This window comes from Tenrec ecaudatus, chromosome 7 (genome assembly GCF_050624435.1).
Source record: "Tenrec ecaudatus isolate mTenEca1 chromosome 7, mTenEca1.hap1, whole genome shotgun sequence".
In the NCBI taxonomy this organism is placed as follows: domain Eukaryota; kingdom Metazoa; phylum Chordata; class Mammalia; order Afrosoricida; family Tenrecidae; genus Tenrec; species Tenrec ecaudatus.
This window is the reverse complement of record NC_134536.1, coordinates 77,830,683-77,841,715: the sequence shown is the minus strand read 5'-3', so window position 1 is coordinate 77,841,715 and position 11,033 is coordinate 77,830,683.

Sequence of the window (11,033 nt, the reverse complement as noted above, 5' to 3'; positions counted from 1 at the left end):
GAACCAGGAAGGCACCTTACATTCCAGAAACCCGGACATGCCTGTCCATATATAAGCCTCACCCCTGTAGGCTGCAGTGTGATTCCTCCGGCCCAGACACTGTGGACGGTGGGACTTTGCTCAGGCTGGGTCTTTCTCCCCAATAAAGCCAGTTTGCTCTAATTCGACTTATTTGATCTCTGGCGCCTCTCGACTTCATTACAATCATCACATTGATGGCAACTTTCAAACTATAAAAACAGGTTTAAAAAATAATTCTCAAGATACGAAGAAGGAAAGTCTTTTATCTAACTCTGAAGGGTATTAAGAAAAGCCCAGGGATAAATATGTGTATTTTACATACATAAGCAAATGTTAATTGTAAGACCCATGCCTTATCTTGTCCAAACCGAACAGTACCTGTCATGTGTGTCGTTACTGTAGTTGCTGTTGAGTTCTTTCTGACTCATTAGAACAGCGAGCGCCACACGGGTTCAAGGCTATGACTTTTCAGAAGTGGAGGACCTGATTCTTCTTCCAAGGCCTCTCTGAGTGGGTTTGCATCATTAGTCTTTCAACTGGTAGTTAAGTGCTCAACCGTTTGAGCCAACCGTGTGCTCTGGGTTCTTCTTTGGTCATATAGTGTGTGAGAAATAAAGACTTTTAAATTAATATTAAATGGAAATTTAAAGTTGGGTATGAATAAAAAATTGTTCATCTTCTTCTATGTCTCCTAGTCTAAGGGAAAAAAAAACCTTTATTATAAGATTCTAAGAGGTACATGTGAAATAAGCCATTTGGGACCTAGATAGGTTGGTGTTTTAATCAAACATACAGTGAAATTGTATCTGCATTCAATGCAATATTAGAAATGGAGAATCATGATTTGGACAAAATTGTTCCATCTTCATAACAGCATTCACATTAGTATGGAAAATATGAAAATATTTATAGGCTACTTGCATCTCTGTGAAAAACTCCTCATAATAACCTTTATTTTTATGGCTAAGCACATTTTAAACCTGCCAAAAAAAGAACCCCTGCAAATTCTACAAATATTCCTAATGGGAGTTTGTCACTTGAAACTAAAATTTCAAACTCAAGAATTGCAGGATTAGGAGGCTTATTCTGAATGGATACATATTTACCACCTTGACAAAATAATTGTCTGTGGCCAGGGGTGGGGAATCAAGTACACTAATTAATAGTCATTTAAAATCTTCTTGAGTCAAATGCAATTAATATATTTTCAATTAACTCTTAAAATATCATTGTCAGATAAAATTACAGCTTGTCAGTAATGATGGAGATTTAGTTGAATGCACCTTCATGATTTCTAAGGAGTTTATTACATTATCAAGAAATTATATGGATCTACAAGCTAATTAGAAATATGGTTGCGATAAAAATAAAGTTATAAAAATGTGCATCACTGATTTAAAGAAGCTTAGATATCAGTAAAGCATGGCTAATTGAAATTGCTAAATTGTATAATTTGAATAATTTACAAAAAATACTTTTATTTTTCATGCAGTGCAATAAAATGCAATCAAGCCTACTCAAAATTAAGGTATAATCCATGCTATCATGAATTAGCTATTATAATTCTTCGTATTTATGCTATTACCCAAACACTACCAGTCAGCATATATATGTGCTCATTTTGTGGTTTTTAAGTGTAAATTAGATTTAATAGAAAGCTTTTTGATGGACATTTCCTGAAAACACCACTGTGTCTATATTTGTCCCTGGTTTTCCAAGGCATTCATTGTAATGTCTCTTTCAAACAACAATTCCTCTGATGTCTTTATTATCCTCTTACATTTCTCTTAACAGTAAAAATCAATTGTCCTTACCTTCATATAATTGAAGACTACTTTCCTTGTTTGGATATCTTCCCTTCATATATCCTTTAATAGCACTGCTTAACATGTGTTATCTTAGTGATTTCTTGATTTTACCTCTTTACGATCTAATATCCATTGCAATGACTACACAAAACCGACAACATTAAAAGGTTTATTAAGGAAGATAACAAATTGTACTGCAAGTGAGAAATGTGCACGGTGGAGTTGTTTATCAGCACAGGTCGCAGTTCTCTCAAGTCCACTGATAAGTGCCCAATGGCATATGCCAGTCCACTCTATGCCTCAACTCGAGGGCATTGAACTCAAGCGCCATGGGTCAGCAAACCGCCTCCCTGAATTTGGTGCCCAGCGGCACCCCACTGCAATAAGCCTCAGACCAAAAGCATTCAGCTCCACCTCTGTGGGACAGCAAGCCCAACTTCCCAATCAATTGCCCAGAGGCACCCCACTCTGCAAGCCAGCTTCCTGCACAAAAGCATTCAGCTTTGCTTGCGCCATTAATTGGAAAGTCCACTACTCTCTCCCGTGCTCTGGCTCCTGGTTCTGCTGCTGATACTTGGATGTTATAGTTGTCGTCTGGATCCAGAGGGTCCGCTTCACAGGAATCTTGGGTCCAGAGGATGAGTTCCACTCTTAGCTCTTGTTGGTAATGAGATCCCTCCTCTTGCTTCTCAGGAATATTTTTGTTTGTTTGTTTGTTTGTTTTAAATACACAGCAGAATCGCACAACAGGGAATTCTGTTCACAATTACTCTTATTCTAATCCTTATCACCATCTTCCTCCACCTTCTTACCAGACTCATGCAGAGAAAGGTCATTTGGTGGGAGTTAGAGACTTCGGTTAGAAGACTCACACTAAATAACTCACTGCTCCTGCAACACTGGCATCAGTGTTGACAATTTATTTGGTCTAGAAGTTGTATTCTTTTTTTAAAAAATGTTTTATTGGCATATAATTCACATAATATACAATTCAACAGTTCAATCACATCCAGACAAGTGGTGCAATCATTGCCACAGTTTTAGAACATTTTCTTCATTCTTGTACTCATCATTATTAGCTCCCAATTTCCCCCAACTTTCCCTGCCATGCCCCTAAGGAAAATTAATGCAGTTACTGTCTCTATAGATTTACCTATCCTAGATTTTTAAAAATCATTTTATTAGGGACTCAGACAACTCTTATCACAATTCATATATACATCAATTGTGTAAAGCACATTTGTACATTCATTACCTTCATCATTCTCAATACATTTGCTCTCCACTTAAGCCCCTGGCATCAGCTCCTCATATTTTCCCTCCCTCCCTGCTTCCCCCTCCCTCATGAACCCTAGATCATTTATAAATTATTGTTTTATCATATCTTGCAATGTCCACGTATTTTTCTGTTGTCCATCCCCCAGGGAGGAGGTTATATTTAGATCTTTGTAATCAGTTCCCCCTTTCAACTCTACCCTCCATCCACCCTCCCACTATCGCTACTCACTCCACTGGTCCTGAAGGGATCATCTACCCTGTATTCCCCTGTGTTTCCAGTTCCCATCTGTACCAGTGTATATCCTCTGGTCTAGCCAAATTTGTAAGGTAGAATTGGGATCATGATAGTGGGTGGGAGGGAAGCATTTAGGAACTAGAGGAAAATTTATGTTTCCAAGATTTTATATAGAGAAAAGCCGTAAAAATAAAGTAACAACAGTAGCAAAAACAACAACAAAAAACTCAAACAAAAATGAACATAAACAAAGTATATCAGATAAAATTTTCAGATGAAAAGAAGGTAGAAAATATTAAAAACTAAAGCAAATTTACATGCATCATAGGGGAGATCAAGTGTTAGGGTGCTAGATTTTAATATAACTGTATCTGCAACAGTTTGCTTTCTAATGTATTCTGCATGATAACAAGGTGATTAACACCCATGCTCCACGGTCAGAGGGGATTCACCAGGGGCTCAATCCACCTGTATGGCCTCTCTCACTTAAAACTAAAAAATAAAGAAACAGCTTTAAAATGGGTCAAAAGGAAGATCAAATGATATTATATTTTGACCTATGTCTACCATACTCAACTTTATAATGCTCTCTGCCTGATGACAGGACTGTTCACATCCCTCAATGATGATTGGAAAGGATTCACCAAAAACTTAATCCATGGGTGGACCCTGCAAATGGATTTCAGAGGTCCACTGTTAGGCATATCCCTCTGTAAACCCGTTGTTCACAATTTAAGCTCTGATACCATTCCTTCATTTAGATTTGGATTATATTATTTACAATCCTTGGATCACAGGGGTAGTATGCTTCTTTCATGTGGACTTAGTTGGTATCTCACACAGATGGCTGCTTATTTGAAAACAAGCCCTTAGGACCCCAGACACTATTCTTTCTAATAGCTGGGCATCATCTCGTTTCTTCACCACACTTTGCTATAGCACCCATATCTTCTTCCATATTTTCCATGATGATCTATATTTTCTTCATGAGGGTGAGTATTGAGCAGTGTGAGAGCACATTGTCCTGAAATGAATTCTTGGAAAGGAATACATGCCAAATTCTCTAAATACAGAGATCTAGGAACAGAATGCAGTCCTAGGCCTTCCAAGTAACAAAGCACATCTGCACCTAATTTCCTCCTTCACGTAGGACAGGATCAGCATCTTCCACAGTTAGGCAGGTGGGAATGTGCTGATAGCTCAATCCAAGGAACTGATTCACTGGATGTTCTGACCTTCACCTAAGATAAAGTAGACACTTCCCCTATGGTTCTGTGGGAAACTGTTGAAACACAGCCTTCTGCAAAAGATCAGTTATACTCCCTGTTCCTGGCTCCATCCTCCCCTCCAGGCCATAAACAAATCGGTTAAAATATTAGGACTTATTTGTTTGCTTTAAGATAAGTATTAACAGATCCCTTGTGTGGAAACTTGACACGAGATGTTAGGTATCAAAGCCTCTCTTGAATAAAGAGTTGGGTCTCTGAGCTTTGGCTCCCTATACCTTGAATTTGTCTCTTCTCTTTAATTTAATTATCTTAATCAGCACCCTCCCTAGTTGATTCATGAGTTGGGTCTCACTGAGCAGGGTCGGTTCATAAGAATGACCTATTTTAGAATTAAGTGCAAACCCAAAATCCATTCATGCATCTATGGTTCATGTATATCTCTAGTTCACCTTAGAGGTAGCATTGTCATTTTATGTTACACAGCGTTATCCATTATTCCCCTTGGGCATCACTTCCACTGTAACCAAGTCAATGCTGACTCATAGCGACCCTATAGTGCAGGGTATAATTGCCCCTGTGAATCACCAAGCCTGAAAATCTTCACAGGAGTAGAAAGCCTCATCCTTCCCCTATAGAACTGGCTGGTGGTTTTGAAATGCTGGCCTTGCAGTAATCAGCCAAATGTGTAGTAACTACATCACATAGATAGTGTCATTAGTTTAACAAATGGTATACAATTTAAAACACTATAGAGAAAAGGAAACTGCACACATATCGGCCAGATAAGAACCACAATACATGAATTGTTGACTTGTACAGATTTAATTCTTAAGTTACTGGACACTATTTACACTAACAATGGAGGTTGGTGATAGAGCATATCTTCCAAAAATATTCATTCACAACATCAGAGCCACTGCATTGCTTAATGGATTTCCAAAATATTTATTGAAACAAGATATAGTAGAAAACATTCAAGCAACTTTTTAAAATGATAACTGCCATTGAGTTGAAGTTGAATTGTGGGGACCCTATTGGCCAGGGTAGAGCCGCCCTTGTGGGTCTCTCAGACTGCAACTCCTCACTGGACCAGAACATGTCATCTTTCTCTTGAGGAGTGGCTAGTTTTTTTAAAACTACTGATCGTGTGGGCAGCAGCCCAGTGCATAACTACTACACTACAAGACATGCTCTTTTTAATAACAATAATGTTAAAATTAAAACAAATTAATATTTTAAGTAATTTCAAATATTTTTGAAGACAAAGTCTAATCTAGCAGCAAAAGACAGAAAGAAAAATAAACAATGAGAAAACTTCAATTAGAGAAAAAATAAAAATTCAATCAGACAAAATATATATAATGTTAGGGTACAGAAGCTAGTCCATCGAAAAAAAATGATTGTGTTTTAAAATATATTTTTAAAAGTTCTGGTATGAGTTTAGATTTAATACAATAGAATAATATTACTATTATTAAAATGGATTTATGTATGTAAATTTTAAAAGACAAAAACTGACAAGTTGAAGGAGAATTTAAACTTACAGGAAGTGTTAGGTGTGGGGTATGGTTTACCTCTGTTCTTGCTTCTCAACCCTGAAAGAATTCTTGTGGCACAAGCACTTTTGTCATCCAAATGAGGAAAAGGGATGTTTCAGGTAATGCAAGGCATGCAAGGCAGCATGGTCGGGCCATGGGAAAGTTCATGATGGAAGATGGCTGCTTCACAGGAGAGTTGAAAACCACATGGGAAATGGCCACTCAGAAGAGTCTACAGAACACAAAGAATCCCTGAACCAAAAAAAGGAAGAAAAGCTTGGGATAGAGAGATTGTGGGCCTGAGAGGGTCCGAGTGTGCGAGGCACACAGGAGAGAGATCCCACACTCAGACCTGCAAGAGAGTGACCTGAGAGAGGGGCATACTTGATCTCAGTCTGTTATTTATGCCCCTTACCCCCACTGGCTGGGGTGGAGGGCAGTGGGGGCATGGTTGAGGGTATTGGCCCATCTTAGTGGCTGAGATCAAGCATACATGTGTGATGTAATGTCACTGGTGCCTCCTGTGGGTGTACCCAGGTTGATCCCCACCTGGGTCTAGGTGACCTGGGTCTGAGCATGCTCAGCTTTGGATTGTCCCATGGGTGCTGACTATGGGCCTGATATCTTTGCAACCCCTTTATTGTGACATGGCCAGCTAATCTTTGTTCAGTGAACACAACCCCCTTTACCCCTAATCTCTCTACCTTTCCTTCCCCCACTGAAGGAGTAGAGACCCTAATGGATGGGGGATACTGGGTGCACTTAGTCATTTGGCTACTTCCTGCTGACAAATGGGCACAAAGAGGGGCTTTGTGTGCATCTCCTTCCTGCCCTCTTGGAGCAGTGGTCCTCCACTCAGGGGCCATGGGGAATGGGGTTGATGTGATCCAGACATTGGTGATCCTGGGGGTAGCAATGTTGGCTCGGTGCCATTGGTAATCTGATGGCTCTGGAAAAGACAAAGCAGCTGACCAGTTTAGGTAAGACTGGGACAAGAGCTATGGGATGGTGATGCCCGTGGAAGTGCGGGCTACTCTCACACTGGAAGGATCCAAAGGAAATCTCAGCAGGTATTCTTAACACTGGAATGACAGGCGTAAGGCGGAAGCTGACTTTAAACACAGGAATTGGATGAAAGTATTTTTGAACTTAAAGACTGTCATGGATTTGAGGTAAGGTTTCCTGTAGAACGCTTACTATCTCAGGGTGCTGATGAAACACCATCTTAGGCTGTGTAATGGTTCTCTCCCATTGCTATTCCTGTGTAGTGTCCCTTTTCTTTTCAGGTATGCATCTTCTGGCACTTAACCAACCCAGCATTCCAGATGTCAGGCTACGCTCTTGTATAAGACACAAAAATCAGGTCTAGTCATGCATTGTGGGGGTTGATTGAATACCCTATCTTTTTTCCCCTGGCCATTTCACTATCTCCAATATCTCTGGTCTCTTCCGTCAATAGGGAAATGTTTTCATTCTTCCCTTCACCTTCCTTTGTACTGGAGAAGTGTGTGAGGAAGCCTATCTCCTTTTCTGTGCTGTAGATTCCTGCCAGTTTCCTTCCACTTAGCACTTCTTCTACTCTTGCCAATTCCGGACTAGCTAATACTTTTGCTGTATCATATTTCTTAAAGATTTAAATAGGATCAGGCCAAAAGTAATCAAGTATGAAAGGAAAGAAAACGTCTATACTATATAACCAGAAGCATTTTTTTCTAAAGCAATTGAGAAACTCCTATACACAACCTCTTAAATTTTCTGATTCTTTTCCATGATTTTCATTTCAAGGAATCTCTCTTAAGACTATAATTTAAAGTATAGTGAAAAACAAAAGGCATACATAAATATATTTATCCCTAAGCCATGAGATAAGAACACACTTAAAGAACAAGCCATAAGAGAACACTTGAAAAATGTTTCCAGACTACATTGTGCAGTATGCTAATAGATTTTTTACTAGGGCACAGTGATCCCTTTTGGGGGTGGATCCCAGTGCCATGGCAATTGACAGCATTTCAGAGACCAAACAAACAGGTAGGAGGAGACAGAACAGTAGGTTTTTTGAGCAGTAAAGTCAAGATACACCGAGGACAGAACCCTGGCAGGTCTACACTAAGCGAAAGGGCAAAATGTAATGAGAAGGAGTTGAGATCTAGCAGGTCCATTTTATAAGGATGGCAGGGGTGGTGGATCTCCGAGTTGGGAATTTTAAAAATATATGTTGGTTTTCCATGGTTAGCTAGGACTCAAGAGGTAGGCCCCGGTTGGCAGGGATCCAATTATGTCCTCACTTACCAAAGTCTGGGGTGGTCAGAACCAGGGCCTCCACCCAGTTTGTGACATGTGGTGACTCCTCAGTTAAGCTGGGCAGGCTGCTTTCCCCGTGTTGCCACTGTTTTCATAAAGATCGGTGATCCAAAAAAGTAACAGATGTATGAAAGCATAGTCTTCACTATAAGGCTTCTTAACTCTTTCAAGGTTAACATGCATTAAAGTTTTCATGAGCAACACTACCTTAAAAAAAAAGGTGGTTTTTTTTTGGTTTTGGTGTGTGTGTGTGTGTGTGTGTGTGTGTTGGGTCTTTTTACCCATGAGAAGAAATGATTTATGTGAAGAGAAACTAATCTTTATGAAAACTGAATAAAACATGTTTCATATTGGGAAAAATGGTGAGGTTTTGAAAAAAGAAAACAACTTATCTTAATAGTAAACCAGGACTGCTTGAAATTAAGGTTTAGAAGAACTACAGACATTTTATCATAAACCCACACATTATAACAATATTTCTGTATGATTCCTACCTTTCAGAGAGGTTGCTGATTATCAGGCAATGTAGAAAGGTCACTTTGTATCATGGAGTAAAAGAAACCTTACAGAACCATATGAAAATTTTATATTTAGTTAAGCTGAATTAAACTTAAAAACTTATACTCAAGGTTTTACTGCAAATGGACCCAACTTTCCTGAGCTCGCTAACCAGGTTGAAATAGACAATTCAAATTAACAAATGACAAAAACAAAAGTTGTATCAAGATTATATTCAGTTTCTCCACCTATTAGAAAAACCGGAATCCAAAATAACTACCAACACTAAATGCTTTCAAAGATGTAGAGCAATTAAAATCATTTATTGCTTAAGAATACACAATCGCACAGCCAATTTGGAATACAATTTGGCTATTTCTTATAAAGATAAGCATTGTTATTGATGCTTTTGTTTTATTAGGTGTTAGGAACTTGGTTCTGATACAAAGATACCACATAGATGAAAAGTAGGAAGATAATGGAGGTTGTCACCACTGAATGCCTACACTAAACAAAAATTAGCTGGCCAAGCCACTACAAAAGGTTAGAAAGAAGTCAGGCACACATTAGACACCTATGGCAATGATCAAAAGCTGAGGATGCTTAGACCAACATCACCTAGACACAGGTGAAGGGCAACCTGGACACGCACAATAGGCACCAGCGACATCATCTTACACTCTTACACCCACGTGACCTGAACTCAGCCCTAAGATGAAACAATAGCCTCAACCAGGACCCCCTCCCCGAACCCCCCCCCCTTCCAGGAGGATAGGAGGAGATTAATAGCACAGATTGGGGGAAGGCCACGCCCCCTCATTTCAGGTCTCTCTCTTCCAAGACAGGGGTGGGGTGTGGGGTGGGGGATCTCTCAGTGTGAGTGGCACACACAGGCGTGCCCTCTCAGGGCTCACACTCTCCTGCGCTGCACACTTGTTGCAGGACCCCTTCCACGGCGGTTTTCACGCTCCCCTGAAGTGGCCATCTTCAGTCAGGAACTTTGCAAGGCCCCAAGAAGCCTTCCATGCTTTCCAGAGAGAGCGTGTACTCTCTGAAAGTGTTAGGCCCGAAACTTCCCTTTCCCGCATACAAGTTACCTGCAGTTACGAAAGCGCTTCTGCCATGTGAATTCTTTCAGCCTGGCAAAGCAAGAACTGAGGCAAAACATCCCAAACCCAACGTTTTAACACAACAACCTGGAATACTGTTCATTCCTGTGCCACCCTTGCTGTACAACTATGTGACTCTATCTCACTGATCGCCTTCTTCTTGACTGGCCCTCTACTTTTCTAAGAAAAACGTCCTCCAAGAACTGTTCCTGTTGATAAAATATCCAAAATATACGGAGCAAAGTGTTACCATTATTGCATACAAAGAGCGTTCTGGCTGTACTTCCAAAATGGACCTGTCTGTTCTTTCAGAAATGCATGGTACATTCATGTTTCTTCACCACACCATAATTCAATTGAAGCAACTCTCCTTTGGTTTTCTTGATTCATTGTCCAGCTTTCATATACACTTGAGGCAATGGAAAAATACCATGGTTTGGATTAGGTACAGGTAGTTTGTAGGCTTTGCCAACACAATACATCATTTGATTTCTTAATTGCTACTTTCATGGTTGTTGATTGTGAATTAAAGTAAAATAAAAATGCTTAACAACTTCAATTATCTCTGGCATTTATCATGACACTGCTTATGGTACAGTTTTGAAGATTTTTGTGTTATTACATTGAGGCATAATTCATACTGAAGACTATAGTCTTTGGCCTTGTCAGTCAGTACTTCAAGACCTCTTTGCTATCAGCAAGCAAGCTTCTGCCATCTGTTTATCCAACTTGAATTTAAGGAGTCATCTCTACGCTTAATGCTCCAGTCATGTTCATTTGGACAAGACATTGGAGTGTGTACTCAGCAGACAGAATGAATATATACCGTGACGGGTTATAATCCCGCGACACACCTTCTTGATTTTAACCCACACGGTGTCTCTTTGTTCTGTTTGAATGAATAACACTTGATCTCTGCATCGTGTCTGCGTAAGAATAACTAAATCTTCTGGAATTCCAAATATTTTCAATGTCATCTATAGTTTACTCTGATCCCCCAGTCAAATGTCTTT